Below are 23,165 nucleotides of genomic sequence, written 5' to 3' on the forward strand. Positions count from 1 at the left end.
TCTCTTGTTCTCTTTAATATATACTTTGCAGTTCTTTGATGGTTTGGCATCCTCCTATCCAGGGCTCTTGTATTCAGGCGACGTCAATATTTTCCTCTTGGCTGAAGACGATCTCCAACAGCGTGGCCTCAACACTTGTCCACATCTCCGGCGCTAGTTTGTCCCTAACCTAATGACCGCTACCACAGGTAAGTGACTTCTAACCACGTCGCTGAATAGTTCCGCAGTTCATGACTGATCTGCTGGCTGTTGCTGCTAACCTGTTTTCTGAAGTCGCTTTGCCATCCGAGCCCTTGCACACTCTGCTCCATTTGTGTTTATGTTCGACTCCGTCTTAAGATCGATTGCGTTCAGAGGTGATGGATTTCGCTTCTGCTCGTCCCCTGGTGGTTGTTGTTATATTCTTCAACAATTGCCTGGTATTTGGCAAGATCCTTTGTTCACAATCTTCCTCTGAACATGTAGAGCAATCTTTATTCGCAATCTTCCTCTGAATATATATGGTCTTCTGGTAGGGCTCTTGAGCAGGCGTCCAGTGGACTTCCGCTTCTTTGCTGGCTTCCGCTGATCGACATTCTTGTGAGGCGTTGCTTTTGAGGGGGCTTTCGATGATGATGGTCTAGTCCGTCTACCGACTCGCTCTCTGAGGTCCCTGTTTTGGGCTTTAGAATAGCGGTGCTACAACTGGCATCGACTATATTGCCCTACAGCTACTGTCTCCTGGTTTCACTTCTTCTCGTATTCTCTTTTGCGTTTGTTTGATTTCATGGCTTGGTCCCAAAAGTACTCTGAGAAAAATGTCCACCCAAGATGTACAGAGTTCGCATACTAGATACCAAGACAATTGGCATGCAGTTCTCAGCTGTTTCACCTTGAAGTTTGTTTGCACCTTTTCCAGTGCAAGAGGATGATCCCCGGGCTGTTGTTTCGACTCATCCCCCCCCCCTCAGATCCACTTGCCTCCAACATATGATCGGCAGGCAAACAGATCCTCGTCAGTTGGATGAGCTTACCCCACGCTCGGCCCTTCACACATTTGACCCGCCCAAAGACGGTTTCCAGCAGCCACCGCGAGGCGGTTGTGTGAAGACTTGTTAAACTATACAATCTTAACCTGAAGCATAATCAGACCAGGTGGCTATTTTACTGAAAAATATAATAGATTTTGTAAAAAGAAACAAATCTTAAAGAGGTGTATCTTTATCTAATTTTGAAAAAGAAAGTCCTATTAAGAAGTGGGACATGTACCCTAGTAGAGCTCGTACGAACCACTGCTCCTTAAACTACAATATGGAAAAGATCGGGATGGTTGTCTCAGCGTTAAGTTGCCAATGTGTGGGAGAGGGGGAGGCAGCCCTACACTTCATATGCAGCTGTCTGGTATCTTTAGATCTGGGACGAAGACACCCTGGTAAGGTCTCTAATACCCCATAATAAAACTGGAAAATCTTGTCTCCGTCAAAACAAATCAGAAGCAATCAATTCTAGAACTTCAAAATCTTATTCCAATCAAGGACAATCACACCAGGTAAAATTCAACAACAAACGATCCATTAATTTACCGACAAAATAATACAATGTATATGGTACCGATTTACGACTTCGGGAGGTATACAACGTCAACCACAGCTACAAGCTGTTGTTCGCGGTTACTAGAAATACTATTCAGCTCCCCTCACGAGTTGCCGAGACGCTGTCACTCCTTCTCTACTATTCTGCGCCAGGTCCCTGGGGGCGACTTTGGGACAGTAGAATCCACGCGCAATGCAATTGGCACCTGTGTCTAGTTTAAACCGTGCCCCGTGAGAAACTGGGTGAGATTATAATAAATCTCACCGAGTTGCCTCTGCAACTACCCCTTGATGGCAGGGATGAGCCTATCAGTGCACCGACCCTTTTCCGAGTGCTTTTACCGCTCTTGCCATCTATTTGCGGATCTCTCCCTCTCAGCGTTCCTTGTCCACGATAAGAGAGAGATTGGTTTCGCATTTTATATGTTCACCATCTCAGCTACCATCTCATCTTCTTTATAGCTGCGCTTTTTTGACCTGGTCGATTCTACTTACCGCCCTCTGAGCCGCTCTTCTGGCTCGGTGGCAGGCTGGTCAGTTTGCATTCCACCAGTAGTTTGGTCCTCTGCTGGGGAATGAGCATCTCCTAGGCATGGATGCGTCACATGCTTTGACGATGCATTGGCCTACATGGACGGCTCTTTCCGTAGAGGCACCTGCTTTATCAGGTTGATCTAACCACACCTCTATGAAGGTCTGCTCATCCAAAGCTTTTGAAGACCAGCCTGAAATCTTTCTCAGTTTTGGGTATGATGGACCTTTGCCCTGCGGCTCGATACATACCTCTAAGAAGATTGCTTGGTGATTACTGTGGACGTAGCGTTCGCTGACGTACCAGGACATACCACTCGCCAGAGTAGGGCTGACAAAAGTTAGGTCCACAACCGAGCCTGACCTACCACTCTGAAAAATGTTTGCAGCACCGTGTGTCGTTAGCCAAAACTATAATATATCCATCTGGGCAAAAGCTTCTAATAAACTGCGCCTTCTTGAATTTGATTCTTTGCTACCCCACTCAAAGGCCCAAGCATTGAAATCTCCAGCAATCAGCTTTCGACTTCCATCCCTTTCGTCGAGAACAAGTTGGACAAGCATTTTCTCCAGTTCAGACAGTGTCAAACTTGTAGGAGCGTAGCAGCTGTCTACGTATACACCACCTTTTTTCATCCACACAAAGCCACTGGCTGCCTGACTTCAAGTACATTCTATGGCCTGTCGACCGCAAGCCCATGTCGCCGCTCCACCAGTCAAATCAGTGACCCATAGGCCACTGTGACGGTTTCTATATGGTTCTCTGATGACAATCTCCATCTTAGATTTGCATGTGCTATCCTGCAATGATTGAGGTTTATTAGAATAATCCTTTTCAGCTCAAACATGAGATCCCCTTTCTGGGTTCTTCGGATTCTGTTCACATTTCCGCTCAAATCTTTTAGGTCGGAATGAACTTTGACCTTTCTGAGTACCTCCACGTAGGACAGAAGTCCCATCGCAATTCGCAATTCTGTTTTTGCTTTCGCCTTTCTGTTGATAAATTTCGTCCAGTTTTCGTTCGTTTTCACAACGCTGGCCGACGTTCCGACATTCGTTGAATGCTTTCTCTCTTCTGAACTATTAGTGCTGGTTTTCAGAATTGCCTGTCGACCTTTTTTCTCTCGTAGGTGCCCGCTGAATATAGAGGATGCCGAGGTAATTCGATGGTAATACGGTTAGACGCACCTGGGTCGCTTGTGACAGTATTGGGACAGCAGGGTTCGACGTATCCTTAGTATTCTTTTCCTCCATCTGTGATCTATTAAAAAGGACTCTAATAGCCCTATTCTTTATGGCTTGGTGCACGTTGTGCTTGTCCTTGATAAACTCGGACAGCTCAACTATATTTGCCTGAAGCTGGGTAAAGGGTAATTCCTCCGAATCGGAACTCGGCTCTCTATGAGCCCCGATGGAGTTACTCCTTTTATACGCTCGTTCACTTTTGGTGTTTATTGACCTGGCCTGTAGGTTATCCTTTACGGTGTATGAAATTGATAGAGATCTAAAAATTGACGAGCTTCTTTTAAACGGTCCGGTTGGGTGAGTGGGTGGGTGGGTGCTATCATCATTTTTGTCGTTCTATGAGCTGCTTTCAAGTCATCTTTGTTTGGTCTTGTTACTGGTGTTCTCGATAAGGTGGCATTACGCTTGAAAACCTCCTTCTCCCAATCCAAATCACTTGTAGCATTATGTGCCACGGTGTTGTCCACCACTGAGGCACTACGCTCGAGGGATGCCGACGACCGGGAAGTCGCTTACTCACTCCCAAAGCCGCCGTCATTGGGGTTCCGAGCCCATGCAACGTAAGTTTACTCCTTCTCTCGTCTTCCTTGGTGGTTTCATGTTTTAGGTATGCTTCCCATCGCCTTATTGGTCCACGCATCAGAAGTCAGTAAACTCTAGCCCATGCACAGTCAGAAAAAAAAGTGCGTAAACACATATTTACACATCAATAGGTATACCCCTATCCGCCAGCGGAGGTCGCGCCTGATGGGAGATCTAGAAAATCCGCACAATTTACCAAATATAGTCATGTGGGGTATCAAATGAAAGGTCTCGGTTAAAACTTTCCGTTATCAGTTCTGTGCAAATTCAAAACTGTCAGTATCACGCGAAAGTGGATATTCTCTCATAAGATACGGATGCACATATGTTAGGTACTAATGGAACTTTTCATACCTGAAGCGTCCAGCTTTCGGTTTCCCGACTAGTTTTTAAAAATTAAAACTAATCAGTTTTAATTACCTTACATACATGTGGGTAAAGTAGAAATAATCCGATGAATTTCTATTGAGAAACCCTAGTCCCAATTTTGTACAGGAAGCCGCAACCTAAGTCAATTGTAAGATCATTCATTTGATTCTCTGCCGCATTGACTCCACTGCATCTAATATTTCGAGGGATTCTAACTCCAGCCATACCATTTATCACATCACGAGAAAATCCTTAATGATCTTCAGACAGTATTTGAATAGCACATCAATATCGGCTCTAATCAACGCATATCCGACAGATACCTCATCTATTAAACAGCTCCATTCAGGCTCAATCAATGAGGCTTCAGCAGAATGTCCATTGTGTCACGTTACGAAAATAGAGTACCATCAGTTGAACGACAGTGCGACAAGGCTACGGATTAGAGCAGAGCATACCTGGGATGCCGTAGGTAGCTACGGTGTAATAGATGTATCCCATTGTCTTCCAGGCACAACAAATTCTAAGGCAAGGCTTGTCATGAAAGCAGATGTATCTAAGCATTTTGAGCCACCATATGGACTTCAATTCAATATGTATCATGTTATATGACCTTGTTTAAATGATACTATACGAAGTGCGATTTAAAATTGTTCACGATTAAGGACGCAGGAGACATAACCCTCTTCGGAGAAGATGTCGACAGGTATAACTTTTGGCAACTTCTTTATTGGGGTCGAAAAAAAATCCAGCTAAAAACAAGCTCTAAAGACAGTGCTATATAATGGAGTGCACTTTGAGTCCAGAATACTTTCCGAAAGTCCTCGAGGTAACAGGACAATGCATCACCTATTTTATGGAATCCATTAGCTTACCTTTAGCTTCTTTCCTTTCACTCAACTCCATTGAATCTAGGCAAGTATTAAAGTTAACACATGTACCTGCGTCTATCCATCTAGATCGCAACATCCACACATTGCCGGTGTGCGTTTAACGATTGGCAATTTATTTCCATCACAAATTGACAGTATGAAAAGTAGCGTATTGGGTAATAAGTACGAATTGTTAGTAAACAAGCTCCGCCATGAAGGACATGCAGCCATTGCTTTCGTCCAGCATCTGAGACAATGCTTCGCCCGAGATTACATTCAAGGGCTCCTAGTCCATAACAACAACAACATCGTCGTCATCGTAAAGACAGGAATCCCTCCTGCTGGGGGTTATTGCGAAACGGTTTGCCACGAATGCGTTGCGTACACATTCTATGACATGGACTCCAGGTAATCCTGTGCTTGTCGGCTTCATGTCAATAATCACCTCATTAGGTGGATTAACTGCGGTTTGTGTTAACTGCGGCCAGTAGTGATAAGAGCGGGTTTGCTGGGTGGTGGGAAGAATAGTGCGGTCAGTTGTATGCTATGCATATCGAACGAGATGGGGTATGTTGCTACGACGACAAGAATTTCAATCTGGGGATGCAAAGAGCTATTGAAGTTTATTTGATAAATGCTATCATTTGATTGCATTTACTGGGCTCATTTAATTGAGTTACGTGTTATTATTTGCCATAGATTTGAGGCAAATATCTATATTGCAATCAAATACTAGCTACATGGTACTTGCGGGAAAGAAATTTCCATACTAAAACCAAGAAGTCCCTTCTTATGGATCAGTGGCTTCCAGTCTTCTTGATCCAGTGATCTCATCTCCAGTAGAACAGCATCACAAGTGATCTACTGTCTGTGTCTGCGTCACTTGAGCCGTTCCATCCTTTACGTAGTGCAGGTCCTTGTATTCTACGCTTTAAAGGTGCTAAGGGAACTCAGTAAGTAAAATTCCCTGGGCAACTAATGGGGAAGTCTAGGATAAGCGGTAGTCAATTCCCAAAGCAAGGGTCAAAGGAGGAAAGATGTAGCCGGTAAGGGTGAACTCTGGATCCAAGACGATCCTTAGCTCCAACTAGCCTTTTCTCGGCAAAAAAGGCTCCACCGCAATTGACCTACTTTCCCCAGTAAAATAAAGGCCATCACAGTCAATCCTTAAAAGATAGCAAAAACAAAGTGATGAAGCAAACCTAAGCTCACCGATTTGGAACCTGAATGTAGACTCCTCTTATTCTATTGAGAGTTAATCCAGTTACGACCCAGTCCTTAGCGGACGAGTCAAAGCAGGCCGCTCCTATCTACCTTCCTAACCCTTGGCTCCAGCTGGTGTCACCATTTGAAGCCAAATCCTTAACCCTAATCCGAGGCCTTGACTGCCTCACAGAAAAGAACGAGGTAGAAGGAGCCACCAAACGCAAAACTCCGGAGGTTACCAATGCCCGGATTGGTATCACCTCTGCCAAAACTCGCTGTGGTGGAAGTTGCCGAGCAATACTCGAGGAAACTTCTAAACAGCGGGAAAATAAGAATTGGTTGGGTTGTGTGCGGATACTGGTCGGGGGTGATTTCAATGCTCAGGCACTTGAATGGGGCATGCCTCACACAGACTCCAGATGGAAACGAGTTCTGGAAATAGCGGCAAGAATAGGACTGATAGTTCTAAACACCGGATCCACCCCAACGTTCCGGCGCTTGGGCTGCGAGGGAAGCATTCTAGACTTTCGCGTTGGAATCACTGGTGTCGCTGGTAGAAAAGTTACGAATTCTGAAAGATTTCTCGGCAAGCAACCACCAATACATTGCCTTCGAAATGGTGGACACAAACTCTCGGTATGCTCTTGGAACAGGTGGAGCCGCGCTGGGGGCGGCGGCGCTGCAGCTGACCCTATCGTAAATTCAGTTATGAGCGTGTGGAGCCTCCATGCCCAGAAGTGCATCGAGACATGGCAAACCTTCAATGTTTTGGTGGACAGTGGAAATCGCAAAGCTCCCGAAGGAGTTTCACAGGCTCCGCCGCTTAACACAACGTTTAAGCGACTGGGAGGAAGCATGTACCATAAGGACGGAGCACAAATTAGCCAAAAGGAGACTGCGCAGTGCAATAAACAACAGCAAAGCTCGCTGCTGGCAGGACCTGGTAGACGAGAAGAATGGGAACCCGTGGGGACTCGGTTACAAATCGGAGTTCTGCGGAAACCCTGTCTACTTAAGGCCGAGGAGATGAACCGTATTGTAAGAGCACCATTCCCTGCGTACCCCGTATAGGATGATGACATCGGCGCGGAGAATGCGGAAGACTGTCCACTTTTCTCTATGAAAGAGTTGGAACAGGCAGGCCTATCTACGAAAAGCAAGAAGACGTCAGGACCTGATGGTATTCCAGCAGAGGTATACAAACTGGTATTCCAACACCGGCCAGACCTACTACTCGAGGCATTCAACGCTTGTCTGAAACTGGTCACTTTCGCTTCTCGTTGGAAGGTGACGAGGCTTGCGCTGATCCACAAAAGGAAAGGCGACCCCGAGTTGCCGTCTTCATACCGCTAACTATGTATGCTTGACACTGCTGGAAAAGTGCTCGTAAAGCTCATCGGAAATAGACTCGCTAAAACGATACACGCTGCCGGAGATTTATCTCCCTGGCAGTTTGGTTTCAGAGCAGGGAGATCCATAGTTGATGCTGTCATGCAAGTCGTGGATGCCGTTCGACGAGCGGAGACACATAGCCGCCGAACGCGATGGGTGGTGCTCCTCGTAACACTTTAATTCCATAAGATGGAGAGCCTTTAATTCCGTAAGATGGAGAGCCATTCTAGGCACACTAGACAATACTTTCCACGTGCTGAACTATCTCTTACGGATATTGAGAGACTATCTGAGGAACCGCTCCCTGCTCTATGAAGCACAAGAGGGTCAAAGGAGGATGGAGGTCCCGTCAGCGGTAGCACAGGGATCCATCCTAGGGCCGGACCTCTGGAACGCTATCTATGATAGTCTACTCAAACTCGACATGCCAGAAGAGTCGCGCCTGGTTGACTATGCAGATGATGTCGTGGCCCTTCTTGCTGGACGCACTGTCGAACAGGTGCAAAGCAGACTCGGCATATTGATGCGACGGGTACGCGAATGGATGACTACTCATGGTTTCAACTTTGCACTGGAAAGAACTGAAGTGGTCATCTTGACAAAAAAGGGAATTCCGACCCTGCGTCCCATGTCGCTCGGCGAGTCGATAATCGAGTCAAAATCAGCGGTAAAGTACCTCAGGTTGACTCTTGACTCAAATATGAGCGTTTTTGAAGAAATTTAAGTAGCAGCGAATAAAGCTACAGCTGGAGTTTCGGCGTTAAGTAGGCTAATGGCATATTGGGGGTCCTAAGTCCTCCTTGCTAAGGAGGGTCAAGCCATATACAAGCGCCAGGGAGATAAGCCAAGGGAGGTTGTTGCTCGTGAAAAACGGCAACACATTCTAGACGAGTGACAGCTCTCTTGACAAAATGAAAGTAGAGGCAGATGGACTGCGCGGCTCATCGCCAACTTGGGTGCGTGGCTGAAAGCATGGTGAGACTGGCTATTTCCTTACCCAATTTTCAAATGTGCATGGAGGTTTTCTATGAGCGATACCATGACCGTCAGGTTGTGGATAAAATCCGGCTGAATAGGTTACGGTGGGCGGGTCACTTAATCCGTATGGATGAGGATGATCCAGCCCGGAAAGTCTATAAGGGCAATATCTATGGTAGAAAAAAAAGACGAGGCAGACCCTGCATAAGATGCAGCGATGGCGTAAGTCAGGACGCCAGACAGCTTTTAGTGATATTGAATTGGTGGACCTCGGCGCAAAACCGGGATGTCTGGAGTTCCTTATTAAGGCAGGCCTTGACCGGATACCGGTTGTTGCGCCGTTGATGATGATGATAGAGGTTTTCAGTCTCACCTGCACAAGATTGGAAATAGGCGATCTGCGGATTGTGTGTTTTGCATTGGAGTTGGATACCAAGCCCAACACACTTTTTCTTCTTGTGGAAGGTGGAATGGGATTCCGCAGCAGTTCTATTTAAACACAGGGGATGTCTCTCCAGACAGCATTGTCGAAGGTATGTTGAGGAATGCTGAAAGGTGGAACGGTGTTGGCCATTACGTTCGGGTCCTTCTCGTTGCTAAGAAAATATAACTCGACTGATGGAGGGGCGGATGGCAGGGGAGTTCCTTGAATTAACAGTTTCCTTCCTCCTCTCCCCTCCCGTTGGTGAAAGGAATTCCCTGCTTTGAAGGCTCCGCAAGGCGGTAGAGTTCGGGGACTAACCCGAAGTAATGTAACAAACGGTTCCAGGCTAGTTCTCTGACGATGGGGAGGTGTCCAGTTGGTAGTCCGACGACGTACCGAACCGGGAGTCCAACACTCTGTACGTAAATGCATTCACCTACCCTACCCCCCAAAAAAACAAAGAAACCTAATTTCTTGATGCCGAAAAGCCTACGTTTACGTACAGTCAGTTGGCGACTATCCTAGAATCGGCTTTCCAATATCGGAAGTGCAGATTCGTAATAACTACTGGATAAATACTAGATAAATGCAGGTGCGATACGGCTTCTTTCGCTTGCGCCTCTTGTAGATACTCCAGGAGGCACTGCAATTTGTCAATGCAGCCAATCGACAGATTGCCTATCAGGGCTTTATACAGTGACATCGTTCCTTGCTAATGAAGGAGAGGAATTTGGGCCCTGGCAGACGATCGGGAAGTACATTTGGTGGCGGTACCTCCATGAATGTGCCAGTACTCGAATCTGACTTCGATCCCTCTACTCCAGTATTGGCATTGCCTGGAGTTATATCAGAAGAAGTAGCTCCTCCCCTCTCCGCTATTCTCCTGCTCTAAAGCTGGGTTCGATTTTTGTCAATCACTGCCTTGATGATCTCAAACTTGATCTCCATCCCTTCTTGTAGTTTCAAGGGTGTGTTGATTGCTGTAAGGAGACCGAGTAGTTTTCGATGATTCTTTCTGAATATAGTTTTTAAGGCTTCTAGTTCCTCCGTTGATCCAGGTATCCAGCAGATTTCTGAGTGGGTCCATTCTTCTTCTATCTCTCGATAATCACCAATTGCTTCGCCACATCTCGACGGTAGTCCCATTAACAAAGCTCATCAAAGCAACTTTCTGGTTGTCCATAACGATAAGGATAATTTCAATGAACAAGGATTTATTAAAAACTACATTAATGGCACTGAAATTGCGGCTTTCTCTCTCAATGACTAATTATAATGAGGAATCAGTTAGGAGCCCCCCGAAAAGATTTATATCTTATTCACAATGAACCCATACTTATTAGGGTTACGTACGTGCCTCCAACTCCAACTCCTTTTTTCCTGGTCACACTTTACACGACGAATGACTTACTCCTAAACAATATTTCGCTGATTTGCATTTTCCAATTGTTTTTCTTCAATTTATTTCGTCATTGTTGCTGATGTCAAACGTATTTTTTCGGGGAGGGTTGTTACAGGATCTTATGCTGGAAATGTTTTTCCACCTGGAGGCGATAAGGTATACACGGCCTAGGTGGGTTAGGTAGCGGAGCGACTCATGCACTTGAGATTCCAATCAGGATGTTTGCACCGAGGGTGGGTCGCGTTTGTTTTTCCTCATTTGCTTTGTCACGGTTTTTAAGTACAGGTAGCTGTTGCATACGACACAATGTAAGGGTCGATTAGGATATTTACGAATGCTGCTGTTGACATTGAAAGATGCACGTAAGTGGGCTTGATGGATTGACGGTGTATCGTGCAGAAGGTATGCGTAGGTCCTGTTTGTTGTTGGCGATGGAAGTGTTTCTGCAAACATCCAACCTTTACTGCCGGCGAATGAGGGATAATTGGAGTTTGAATTTTTAAAGGTTGCTTAGGGGAGGATTACAAAGAGTAACAAATAGCTTGAAATATAGAAGTAGACGTTTCGTCATAAGCATCATTTCCATGTCTCAGGTAATTTAAAATCAGAAAAGCAGCTACCTTTTCAGAAAAACGACTTTAATTTAAGTGATTGAAGCGAATTCCACTGAAATTACTGTGCACCTGTAAAATCAAAGCCATTAAAGCCACATTTAGGTCAGAACTTCACAAATTCTCTGATACAAAACATTATGCCGGCCGAGAAATGTGCAAAGTCAGTGACTTGCATTCATGTGCATGTCAAGCTGAGAACGCGTATCATTGCAACCGCAATAAATTCAAACTACTTGGACCCTGCTAACCGCGGGAATGCTGCCAATCACTCTCTGCTCTGGTTAATTAGCCCCAGGTTGGATAGGTAACCGCCAGAGTTCAGTTGTTTTTCATCGAATTTCACTGGAGTCCGGTCAGTAGTTGTTTTGCATTTAGCTTGCAGCTTGCATACTTGCAACTTGCATTCACCCTTTTACCTCAGAGTAACCTTTATGTTCCGTGAGTAATTGCAACATGGCCACGTGTGACCATAGCGATGATTTGTGCTCTATTTCTATGACCCGGCTCCATCAATTGTAGCGTGCTTTAAGGTAATGCCTTTTCCTATGCTGCATACAGGATTGTGCAATTTGTCCTGCGTGTTGTCTCGATTGTTTCCAATTTCCTTATGTTTATGGAAATATGGATATGAATAATGAAATTAATGTTACTTTGTATGGTCCTCTAACCATTCGTTTACAAACGAATGAAATTGAAGAAATTAAGATCATATTGCAAAACGTTTAAATTTTTGATTCCTCCGATTTTCGCTTTGTTAGCCTGATCAGTCTTTAGACGTTTGTAATGAGCAGAGATATAGCGGAGGCTCAACTTAGGCACCCGGATTGATTTCAGCCCAATATATCCCAAAAACCTGCGAAAGTTAACCATACAGATTCATCAGCATTAAAATACAGGTCTGCCAGTACCTGAATGTATACGGTAGGTAGGTAGGTATCAGTGGCCGCTCCGAGGAGCCCAATTAGTGCTTCGGTGTGCCGTTTTGATGCCACAAGCTCCTAAGACCGTGACTGCTGTTATGAGAGCAGGGAGGTAAAGTCTAGCCGGCTCAAATCTTCAGAGCGAGCCCGTAACCTCCACGAAGGAAAGCAGCTCTCCCACTCTGCAGATAGATATCTCTCTGGAGTCCCCAAAGAATGGTTTACCCAGTGTCCGCAGCTTGACTCTAGCTAGAGCTGGTCAATCGCAGAAAAAGTGCATGAGGGTTTCCATTCCTTCTCGGCAGCTTCGGCAATGCGAATTGTAGGGTATGCCGAGCCTGGCAGCATGGACCCCTATGGGCCAGTGGCCCAATCAGACCGCCGTAATCTTGAATGCATTTGCACGCGTCTGGCACAGAAGCTCTCGTAATCGGACTATATTATAGGCGGACCAAATTCTCCTTGACTTGGCACAACTCGTAAGCCTTCGCCATCTAAGGCCCACGGCTGCTAGGTAGTGCGAGTAGACTCCGGCCCTGACAGCCGCAGCTCAACACCGACTGTATTCACCGACGGGCTGCCAAGAGCAAAGCCTCGCCTGGCCAATCCGTCAGCCCGCTCATTCCCTTCTATGTTCCTATGCCCGGGAACCCAGAGGGTGACCTTGCGCGTGCCGCCCAAACGATTCAGCGCGTCTCTGCACTGCCCCACCAGCCTGGAAGATGTCGTCGCTGAGTACAAGGCTTTGATGGCCACTTGGCTTTCGGTCAGAATGGCTATGTTACGCTTAGAGTTCGAATCGCTCTCCAACCATCGACAGGCTTGCAATATCGTCAGTACTTCCGCTTGGAAAAACCTGGGAGACCATGCGACTTAGATACACTGTGCGCCGACTACACAGGCCACCTTCGATCCATCGGTAAAGAATACTGAGTTATAATCTTGCAACACGCCGTTGGTCTTCCCCTTTTCCCTGGTTGGAAAGTCCACAGCAAAGTTTCTCATGAAGTTCAGCTTGCGTGTGGCATAGTCCGTGGGGAATATCTAGATTTCCTGAGGTACTTCGTCTAGGATGTTACTGTGGCCGTAGGACTTTCGATCCAGGATTACATCGAGATACTTTACATTAGAGGAAAGAACCAATTTTTGTTCATCCAGCCGCGGTGGAATTCAAGTATCCTTGTCTCGGTGGTGAGTAGCATCAGTTCCATTTTATTTGGGTTTATGCCGAGTCCGCATCTTGCGGCCCGCAGGCCGCCCCTCCCATGATATCGCTTATAATGGATGGAAACATTTCTGACGTTAATATCCCCAAGTCGTTGGCATACCCCACTACCTACACCCCGCTGCTACCCAATATTTGTAAAATTTCATCCATCACTACTAACCAGAGCACCGAAGAGATGGCGCCACCCTGGGGCGTACTTCTGTTTACAGTTCTGGTCAAGTGGTTGCCTCCGTGATCCGAGTGGATTATCCTGAAGATGATTATAATGGAAATAATCCAATGCGTAAGATAGCCCTCCAATCCAATGCTGGTCAAGGCTTCCTTGATGAAGTTGGCACTAACGTTGTTGAAAGCTTTCTCTATATCCAAGAACTTGTACTGCAGTGGCCACCCAACCGTGTCAATTACCTCGTGGAGAGCGGTTTCTGTGGATTTTCCTTTAGCATGTTGGGACTCAGAGAAAGGGGTTCTCTCCACAATCGCCCTTAAGTGAATATCCAAGACGTGCTCTAGGGTCTTCAGCACGAAGGAAGTGAGGCTGATAGGTTGAACACCCTTCGCGGACTCATGGCCGCGCTTGCCCGCTTTCGGAATGAAAACCACTCGTGCGCTTCTCCAGGACTGTGGTACATATCCTAAAGAGATACAGCTCCGGTAAATCTCAACAAGCCACGCACAACCCTTTCCTACTGTTGTAACATGACTGCTGTGCTGTAATATGAGTGGCATTATGCCATCTGGGCCCGGAGATTTATATGCGGAGAAGCTGTTTATAGCCCAGCCGATTTTATCCTCAATAATTACCGATTTGATAGTCTCACACGGCTGGGGTGGCCGCAAAACCTTCAAACAAGGCTCTGACTCACAGACCACCTCGCTGGCGGGAAAATGCGCCTGAACCAACAGCTCGAAATTTTCACCAGAAAATTTCATCCAGGAGCGTTCCGACTTCTTAAGAAAGGATGGGCTCTTATGTTCCTTGGACAGGAACTCGCTGAGACTCGCGGATTCGCTGGTGTTTTCGATGTTCTGACAATAGTCCAACCAAAACGTCCTCTTGGCGGTCTTGATGGCCGACTTGTACTTCTTCAGGCAACCCTTGTATGCCTGCCAATATTTATGCCTGTAGCAGGTGTTGACGATTTCCCTGGTCAGCTTCCTGAGGCTGGACAGATCTTCATTCCACCACAGTGGCAGTATCTTCTTGCTGTACTGAGGAAGGCACGAGAATTTAAAGTCGGTATCGAATGCCTTTTCCAGAACCCCGACCTTTGACTCGTGACAGTTCGTCTTTCATGCCAATCCTGACGATTTGCGTGCCGGAGAGTTCGTTCTTAACTACTTGACTAAACTTTCTCCAGTCGATCCTCCTGGGGTCGCTGAAAGGTTTAGAAACCTCTGCGGTGAGATGTAGACTTGAAAGTATCCAACAGTGATCTGAGAAGGATCTCTGGTCAGACACTCTCCAGTTCTCCACCCGAAGAATTCCATTGTATTATAGGTTATTAAGGTGATATCAAAGTCCTCAGCCCAACCGTTGCAGTTCTCCGAGCTTGGGAAAATGAAAGGTTAATGTACTGCTCCTGTTACACACCGATAGGTTTGTAGTAATAATAAAATCTAAGAGTGACTCATCTTTTTCGTTGATTTCTTAGCTGCTCCAAAGCGAATACTTTGTTTCTATGGTGCTCGTCAAATGTTGTAGTTCTTCTGGCGGAGCTAATCGGTCGTAAGCCATGTAATTCGAGAAAATATACACGTTCTCTACCCCCGCCTGCTCCAGTTTGACCACGACTAAGTGGCTGGATTTCAGGTTGGGACACAGAAAAGCGTGCAGATTGTTCTTCGCGAGGATACATGCTCTAGGTCTGTCCTGATCAGCGTGTCTTGTGCTGTGGAATAAATTCAAATATTTGCTTTGGAACCCTTTGATGGCTCAGCGATGATGATGTTTTCTTCTAGGAATAGAATAGGTTAACCGAGGCGCACTTCGAGTGCTGCAGATTTATCTTTGTTACCCCCAGCATGATCTGCTTGAATGGTGGATTAGCCAGTCCCCGTCGGACCGTCGATAGTCATATCCTGCAACAGCTCGTTGGCGGCGTCAATTGGATCCAGGTCGTCGTTCGGTTTTCCAGAGGGAAACACTTTGACCTTTGCGTTTTTAACTCTGAACCGTACTTTATATTCGACCTTTTCCAGTGCCTCTAGGCACTCTCCGTTTATCCGGAGCAGAAAACGTTGGCTGTTTGTCCGGAGTTTCTCTTCCTTGATAACAGGCCAGTCGCCCATGGGAATCCTGGGGTTTTGAAGGTGCAGGGATTGGACGAGCTTGTCCATATCCGCACAAATCTTCGGCAAACAGATGCGAGCGATTGGTCTCTAGATGATGACATTGAGGCCTCCCAGGCGTCGCTGATCTTAGCGATGCACGAACTGAGAAATTCCCTGGAGAATTGGTCTTACCAAGCTATAACATGGAACCCGCGAACCACCTAAGAGGAATCAAAGCAGGGGATGGACTCCGTTTTTCACAGTTCGCGGTTGCAGCTTCCTTTTCTCCAGATGTTGCTTAGCATATGAGCTCTTGCTCGTGTGATCTCTGCTCTGCTTGCGATCATGTTGGACCTCGTCTTGAGATCGATTGCGTTTGAGAGCGGTAGGCTTCGCCTTCTGGCTCTTGAGCAGGACACCAGTGGACCTTCGCTTTTAGCCGGTTTAACCTAGCTTCTTGTCGCTCTTTACTTTTGAGGGTTTCCGCGACATTGAAGGTTTCGGGTTAGGAGTACTATGTATGGTACTCGCTACACCCAGCTTAACCTCTTCCTTTATCGCCGGTTTTTTGCTTTTTTTATTAAATTGTGCCGATGTCTTGATACCACGAAAAGTACGGGAAGAGTTTCTATCGTGGCTAGTCCGGCCACCAGGGTAACAGTCTTATTTGAAACTGAAGGTGCCCAAGGTATTCATAGTTCGCATACTAAAAACCAAGATCCCCATTGACCACGCAGCCCATTGCGTACACTGTTCCACCTTAGCTTAGGGTCCTATTAGTGCCTTCTCCAATACAGGGAGGACGACCCCTGGACTGTTGCTTCGGTTCACCCCCCGTTTTTGTAAGCTGAAATAGGCTCTCTTGGCTACCAGCAGATGGGCGAAATTTTCAACGGTCTCAAAGTTGTAGTCTCCTATCTCCATTGTTTTCAATTGATCAGTGCCATTCAATGCTGTTCGTTCTTTCGTTTTCTTCGCTGACGTTGCCAACATGTACTTCGTCTTGTATTCAGTAATGTGCAACCAGACATGTCGCTCCGCCTGCTTGATTTGGATAAAGGTAGACTGTAAATCTCGGGTTGTTCTTCACATGATGTCAATATCATCAGCGTAGGCCAGTAGTTGGGTGGACTTGAAAAGGATGGTGCCTCTGGCATTCAGATTTGCATCGGGAATTACTTTGTCCAAGGCTAGGTTAAAGGGGACGCATGATAAGGCATCCCCTTGTCCTAGACCGTTGTTGATGTTGATTGGTTTCGAGGGTGATCCTGCTACTTTTATCTGACCTCGCACATTGGTCAGGGTCAGGCTAGTCGGTCTTATTAATTTCGTCGAGATACTGAATTCTCTTATAGCCATGTACAGTTTTACCCTGGCTATGCTATCATAGGCGGCATTAAAGTCGATGAAAATATGGTGCAACTGACGGCGATATTCTAACAGTTTTTTCATCGCTTCCCGCACACAGAAAATCTGATCTGTTGCTGATTCGCCTGGAGTAAAGCCTCTTTGTTATGGGCCAATAATGCCTTGGAGCGATAGCGTAGGTCCGGACGCCAGATAGCTTTTAGGGATCTATCGAATTGGTGCACCTCGGCGCAAAACTGGGATGTCTGGAGTTCCTTATTAATGATTAATGATGATGAAGTTATACGGTAATTAAGGGCAAACAATAGAAGAGCCTGAGAGCTTAAAAAAATTTGAGAAGGGCTGGACGAGATTGCGTATGTGAGAAAAAAAGGGCTTGAAGTTTCTGGATGCGTGTACTAGCCAGATACTCCCTCCTCGACTTAGTTATCGACAATTTTCCCGAAAATCGCAGATCTTTAAACTGGGTCAAATCAGCGTGGTTTTTGGAAGACAGTGATTCTTGATGAAGTTGAACTGAGGTGCTTCATAAAAGTAAACGAAAGTACATAAAGAAGGGAAAGAATGGAGAAAGCTATTGGGAGACAGTGGAGGACAGGGGTGCCTAAATCCAGGTGAGCATAGAAAGATTAAAATTAACACAAACAATGAAGAGAAAGAGAATAGGTAAATGGGGGTTGGGATTCCTGATAATCATTGTAAGAATTTCTTGGGTAGGTGTGAGGAGCTAAGACAGAGGAAATCTACACTGGATATAATAAATAGACTTACTTTGGTTGAAGGGTAATATGGTCAAAAGGGGAAGAGGCAGAGGAAAAAATGGAACGAACGGGAGGTTTACCAGCTATAAAGACGCCTCCACCAACTGATCTACCCAAAGCCGAGCGACTTCTGGTACAGTGAAAAACACAGTTGCTATTAAGGAGTTCAGAATATGAAACCTTACCATTCAATTAGGTTGGGCAATGGCGTCAAGACGTGGGGATATGTAGCCCTAAAGGCACATACACGGGGTGCTACCCTTCGTCAGCTTCACACATGAGAGAGAGAAAAAATTTTGCTCCTGCTGCGACTGAAGATATTGCTGGAAGAGGTAGAATAAGCCAACCTGGATATGAAAAGTTGCTTTGATGGTGAAGCGACTTCCAGCAACGGGCCGACCAACTACGTAGAAGAAGAGCCCGGAAAGATGTCAAGTGTAGCTTGGAGTGCTGTGGTGGCCATCGTCGATGAGATGATAGAAGAGAAGCGCATTAGAACTGATTTGATGTCAAAAGGATAACCCGCGCGGCGCTACCAATATCTGTTGAAGGTCTTGCTTAGTTGATGAGGCGCAGATGCTGGCCGGAGTTTGGTTTCAAGAAATAGATGATCAGGTCAGGCCTTGCCTCACTGATGAGGCGCAGATGTTGAACGAAGCTCCATTTGAAAAGAGAGTTAGATTGATACCAGTATTCAAGGTATCATCAGAACCGCGAGAGCAGGGAAGGATGAAAAAATGTATTCAGGGTGAGTTATCTATGGCGCCAGTATTAACGTCAATTTTGTCCCGATGCTAGATGGGGAGCAAAGCGAGAACGCCTCATGAGCAAAGGAAAGATTGTCGCTCAATGAAGTAGTCCAGAGGTGCTGTCCGTGGGTCCGTTATGATTTATACTGCCAGCATGTGCATCGTGTTAGATATGATGATTCTTTCTTTTATCCTGAACATCTTTTGCTGAGTGTCCAGATAACTGAGTGTTTAGAGCACAAGGCTGTTGTAAGGAAGGTCGTGGTTCAAATCTTACTTGTGGCGGTGAAATCTGTATTGGCAAAAATAAACATTTCCCACAGAGTGGAAGAGGGAGATGCTCGTTAATATTCAACTGTTCAACTGGTCAACTGTTCTACGCTAATGTTCTTCCTGTGTTGCTATATTGGAGTAGCGCATGGAAGGTGAGCCCCATCGTTACTAAAAACTTCCAGACCTTCGCCAATACATGGAGTACGCTGCTCTGATACTATCACAAGGAAAAAACTTGGCCTGGCAATCGTACGCACTGTGATCGGAATTTGGAAGTGGCAGTGGATAGGTCACATATGAAGGAGGAGCGACAATTGTATTACTAGCTATTCCATACAATGAAATTCACTCTCCCAAGACGGGCGACGAGTGGGTCGCCCCAAGGGCAGAAAAGTACAAAAGGAGTGCAAGGGTCACAGGAAATCGTAGGAGGAGCGGAAGGGCCTTTCGGATAACCGCGAATGATGGCGCATAAGTGTAGCTGACGCACTGTACCCCACCGCGGGATAAATGGCTACCATATATATCTTGAAGAGTATAAGCAATACAACCATCTGGTTCTGGATAAAAATCGGGTTACTTAATCCAGATGGGTGGGGATAATCCAGTCCGGATAGTCTATAAGGGCAATATCTATCATTGAAAGAGAAAACAATGTAGACCTTGACTGAGATAAAGCAGTGGCATAGGTCAGAACGCGAGGCAGCTTTTAGGGACATCAAATTAGTGGGGGATATCTGGAATTCCTCACTGAGGCGGAAAGGGGTCCTCATTATGTTTATGCGCGATGATCCTCAGAATGTTTGCTTTTTTCAAGTTGAGCGGGAACTCCTACGATATAAGCTGGACATTCTGGGTTTAAGTGAAGTAAGCAAGGTCAGGTTGTTTGTAACGTCTACCACAAGGTGTGCACTCTTGATATGGGGGGAGAGTTTAGACTGACCGACATCGTATGAGCAATCAGATCCACTACTTTGCGACCAACAGTGTATTTAAGAGTTGTGGGTAATACGAGAAGTGCTCACATCCGCCTCGAAAAGTATCACCATCTGATGGTCGTTTACGTTCGCATGCGTGTTGCATCCGCCACTTTTCCCAGGGTTGGAAAGCGGAAGAAGTTGGTAGCTCTATTGGCCGCTACTCTATTGACGTGCTCGAACTCCAAAACCGAGCATGATGCCAGAAGGAAGTGTATTCCGTGACAAAAGGCAATCGCACTATATACCGTATTGCGAATGAAGAGATTAAAACCACTGGTCTTGGCGATCTCCTCGGAGAGTTATCCATCACTGCCTGTGCAACTCCTGTAGATCTGCTGCTTCCACTCGTGCGGAAATCATATGAATCTGACACCTTTCTCACAGAGTGAAAGAAAGGTATGATCGTTAAGACTGCAAAGAAGGGCACCTTTCTTGAGTGCGGTAGTTAGAAGGGTACCTGCATGTTCCCTGTCATCCCAAAGATAATAGTATAATCTTTATAAATATCCTGGAATGCATCAAAGAACATCTCGAAAGGTTGATCGATAAAGAGCAGGTTGGTTTCCGCTCTCGATCCTCCTGTATTAACCATGTCAACAGCCTGTAAACCGATTTAGAATAGTGCGCGGAATTTGGATCTTCGCTTCGCCTGCTCTTCATTAATTTTGAGAAAGCTTTCGACAACGTGAACAGGGATGTGAATCTGGCACTTTATGCAGGAGAAGCATTCTAGGCATTCTAGCTGCTATCAAATCGAGACATGATGGCGTAAAATATCATGCTCTGCACCAGGGCAAAATCTCAGAGGAACTGGAGGTGCAAACCGATATCTGAGTATGCTGGTCTAATATTATCTCGAACAAATATGCTGGTAGGCGCACATACCAGTTACCCTTGGCCGAATTGGTGAGAAGGAAGAAGTGGCAATGGATAGGTCACACAATCAGGTGGAGCGACAAAATGTTGCTGGCTATGATATGCAGGTGAATCCATTTGCTTAAAATAGCCGACGGGTCGGTTTCCCCAAGCGTGCTTGGCGCAAAACAGTGGAGGAGTATGGATGATTCCGTAGCTTAACGACGAAACTTATGACCGATATGACAACTGTCGGCTCAATAGGTTGGGGTTGGCGGGTCACTTAATCCAAATGGGACAATGATCCAGCTTGAATAGTCTATAAGGGCAATTAATATGGTACAATGCAGACCTTAACTGAGATGAAGCGATGGCATGGGTCAGAACGCTAGACAGCTTTCAGGGACATCAAAAGAGTGGGGGATATCTGGAATTCCTTACTGAGGCAGACCTAGACTGAATACCGGTTGTCGTGTTGCTGATCATGATGAGTGGCCAGTCTCTCAAAAGGAGCGATCGCAATTGGAAGGAGGCAGAGTGATGCAGGTATAGGGCGGCAGTTGGCAGAGTGGTGAGGGATGTTTTCCATCTACGCAACGGTACATTCATCAAATCATCAGTGGCTATTTTGGCAGATAGGAGTCTTTTCTATGATAGCAGCGTTGGTCCAGTTGGATATTTGGTAACTAGCAGAATGCCTCAAGGATCAGCACTGGGCACAAGGTCCTAGAATGCAATGTACAACCGTATGCTCCTGCTAAAGCTCTCGCGTCAAAAGACATCTATTGACTCTGCTGACAACATCGTGCTTGCGACAGTAGGTTTTTTGTGTATGTGGGACTTTGGTCAGGTTGGATGTTTAAGAAGCAATCAGATTCGAAAAATGAGGATGATAAAGTATTGCTAAGCCAGAGCAGATAGCAACAAGGTCACTGTTGCTGAGTAGTCAGCGAGATTGGTGGGCAGCGCGGAAATTTCTTCGGGATTTGTTCTTCTGGTTAGGATTAATGAATATCCTCTTTAGCAATCGGGAAACCTGGGTGAAGGCGTAAAGGTCATGGGAATATGTAACCCTAATGGAAGAAACTCGACGATGCAATCCTTCATCAGCTTCACACACGAGAGAGGTACCGGAGGTGAGCAGTTTTTTGTTCCCGATGTAGTCGAGGATGTTTTCGGAATAGGTAGAATAAACCAACCTGGATAAAGTTACTTCCAGTAGTGGGTTGACAGAGGACGTAGTGTAGGAGCGCAGAATGATGACAAGTGTAGCTTGGAGTGCTGCAGTGGCCACCGTCGTCGGTGAGATGCTGGAAGAGAAAGGCGTTAGAGCTGACGTCAAAAGTTTAACCTGTGCGACGCTATCATCATCTGTTGAGGGTCTTGCCTCGTTGATGAGGTGCAGATGCTGGACGAAGTTTGGCTTCAAGAAATGGTTGGATTGATATAGACATTTGAGTTCTCACCATAGTGTCGAGCAGGCAAGGATGCTCGGGCTGACAAATGTGTGACGCCAGTATTAGTATCAGTTTCGGCTGGGACGGCAGATGGGGAGTGAAGTACGAGAATCCAGAGCTCAAGGAAAGACTGCACCCAATAATGCAGCCGAGAGGAGTTATGCGTTGGAGGAGGGCCTGGAATGATGTAGACAGCTAGATTTTGCATCGTTATAGACCGGAGCGGTAGGAAGCCACTTGAATGACTTCTTGGAAGGCTCTTCCAAACAAAAATGATTATTCAGCAAGGCTCGTATCCTGAGGAGCATGTGAGCAGTGAGCGCCACTGTAAGCTGCATTGAGGAGGGACATCTATGGATAGAGGATCTTTTAGTAAGGTTTTTATTTACACGAATTAAAAATTTCCGGATAGATTGAATCTATTATCAGTCGCGATTGTGATTTCTCCAAATTAATTTAATACACGAGCGCATGCATGTCTCTTTGCCAATTTTATGAAGGAATTACTTACGACAGACAGACATGTAACATAATTTCCCTTCTTCTTTGAGTCTGCCCATTCACGAAATTCTTCACATTTCTGTCCCACGTATTAACAGAAAAAAATTTATTGTGTATCTTTTATTGTGTTGTACTGCGACCTCCGACCTGAAAGTATTAATGAAACTCAATACATCAAATTTAGGCGTTCTTCGTGCACAAAAAAAGGTGTGCGGAAATCAAAGACACCAAATCTTGAGAGGCGTATCTAATAAGCCAGGTAAGTATCTTTTCAAGAAAAGCAGATGTATCTTTTTCCATACGCTAGAGTTGAACACAACAGATGTGTTTACGGTTCAACTTCCATTCAAATTGAACAGAGAAGACCGGGGACTGTTCGGGTCTTTCCTCATTTTCCCATGCATTGCACATGTTCTCGGCGGTCGGAAAAGTCTCCCCCGCATTTTCTCATCAGCCTGGTTCGCTCCTCTGCTTGTAGCTATGCTCGCTGTGGGATTGTAGATTTTATGGGTTGAAATGGGGGCTGGGGTGCTCTTTGGTTGCTTTGGACTTTGGAGTGGAGTCGATGATGGCAACGTGAGGCCAAATCTTGTCTGGAGCTGGTCTGATGCCG

The sequence above is a fragment of the Hermetia illucens genome, chromosome 1 (assembly GCF_905115235.1).
Source record: "Hermetia illucens chromosome 1, iHerIll2.2.curated.20191125, whole genome shotgun sequence".
NCBI lineage: Eukaryota > Metazoa > Arthropoda > Insecta > Diptera > Stratiomyidae > Hermetia > Hermetia illucens.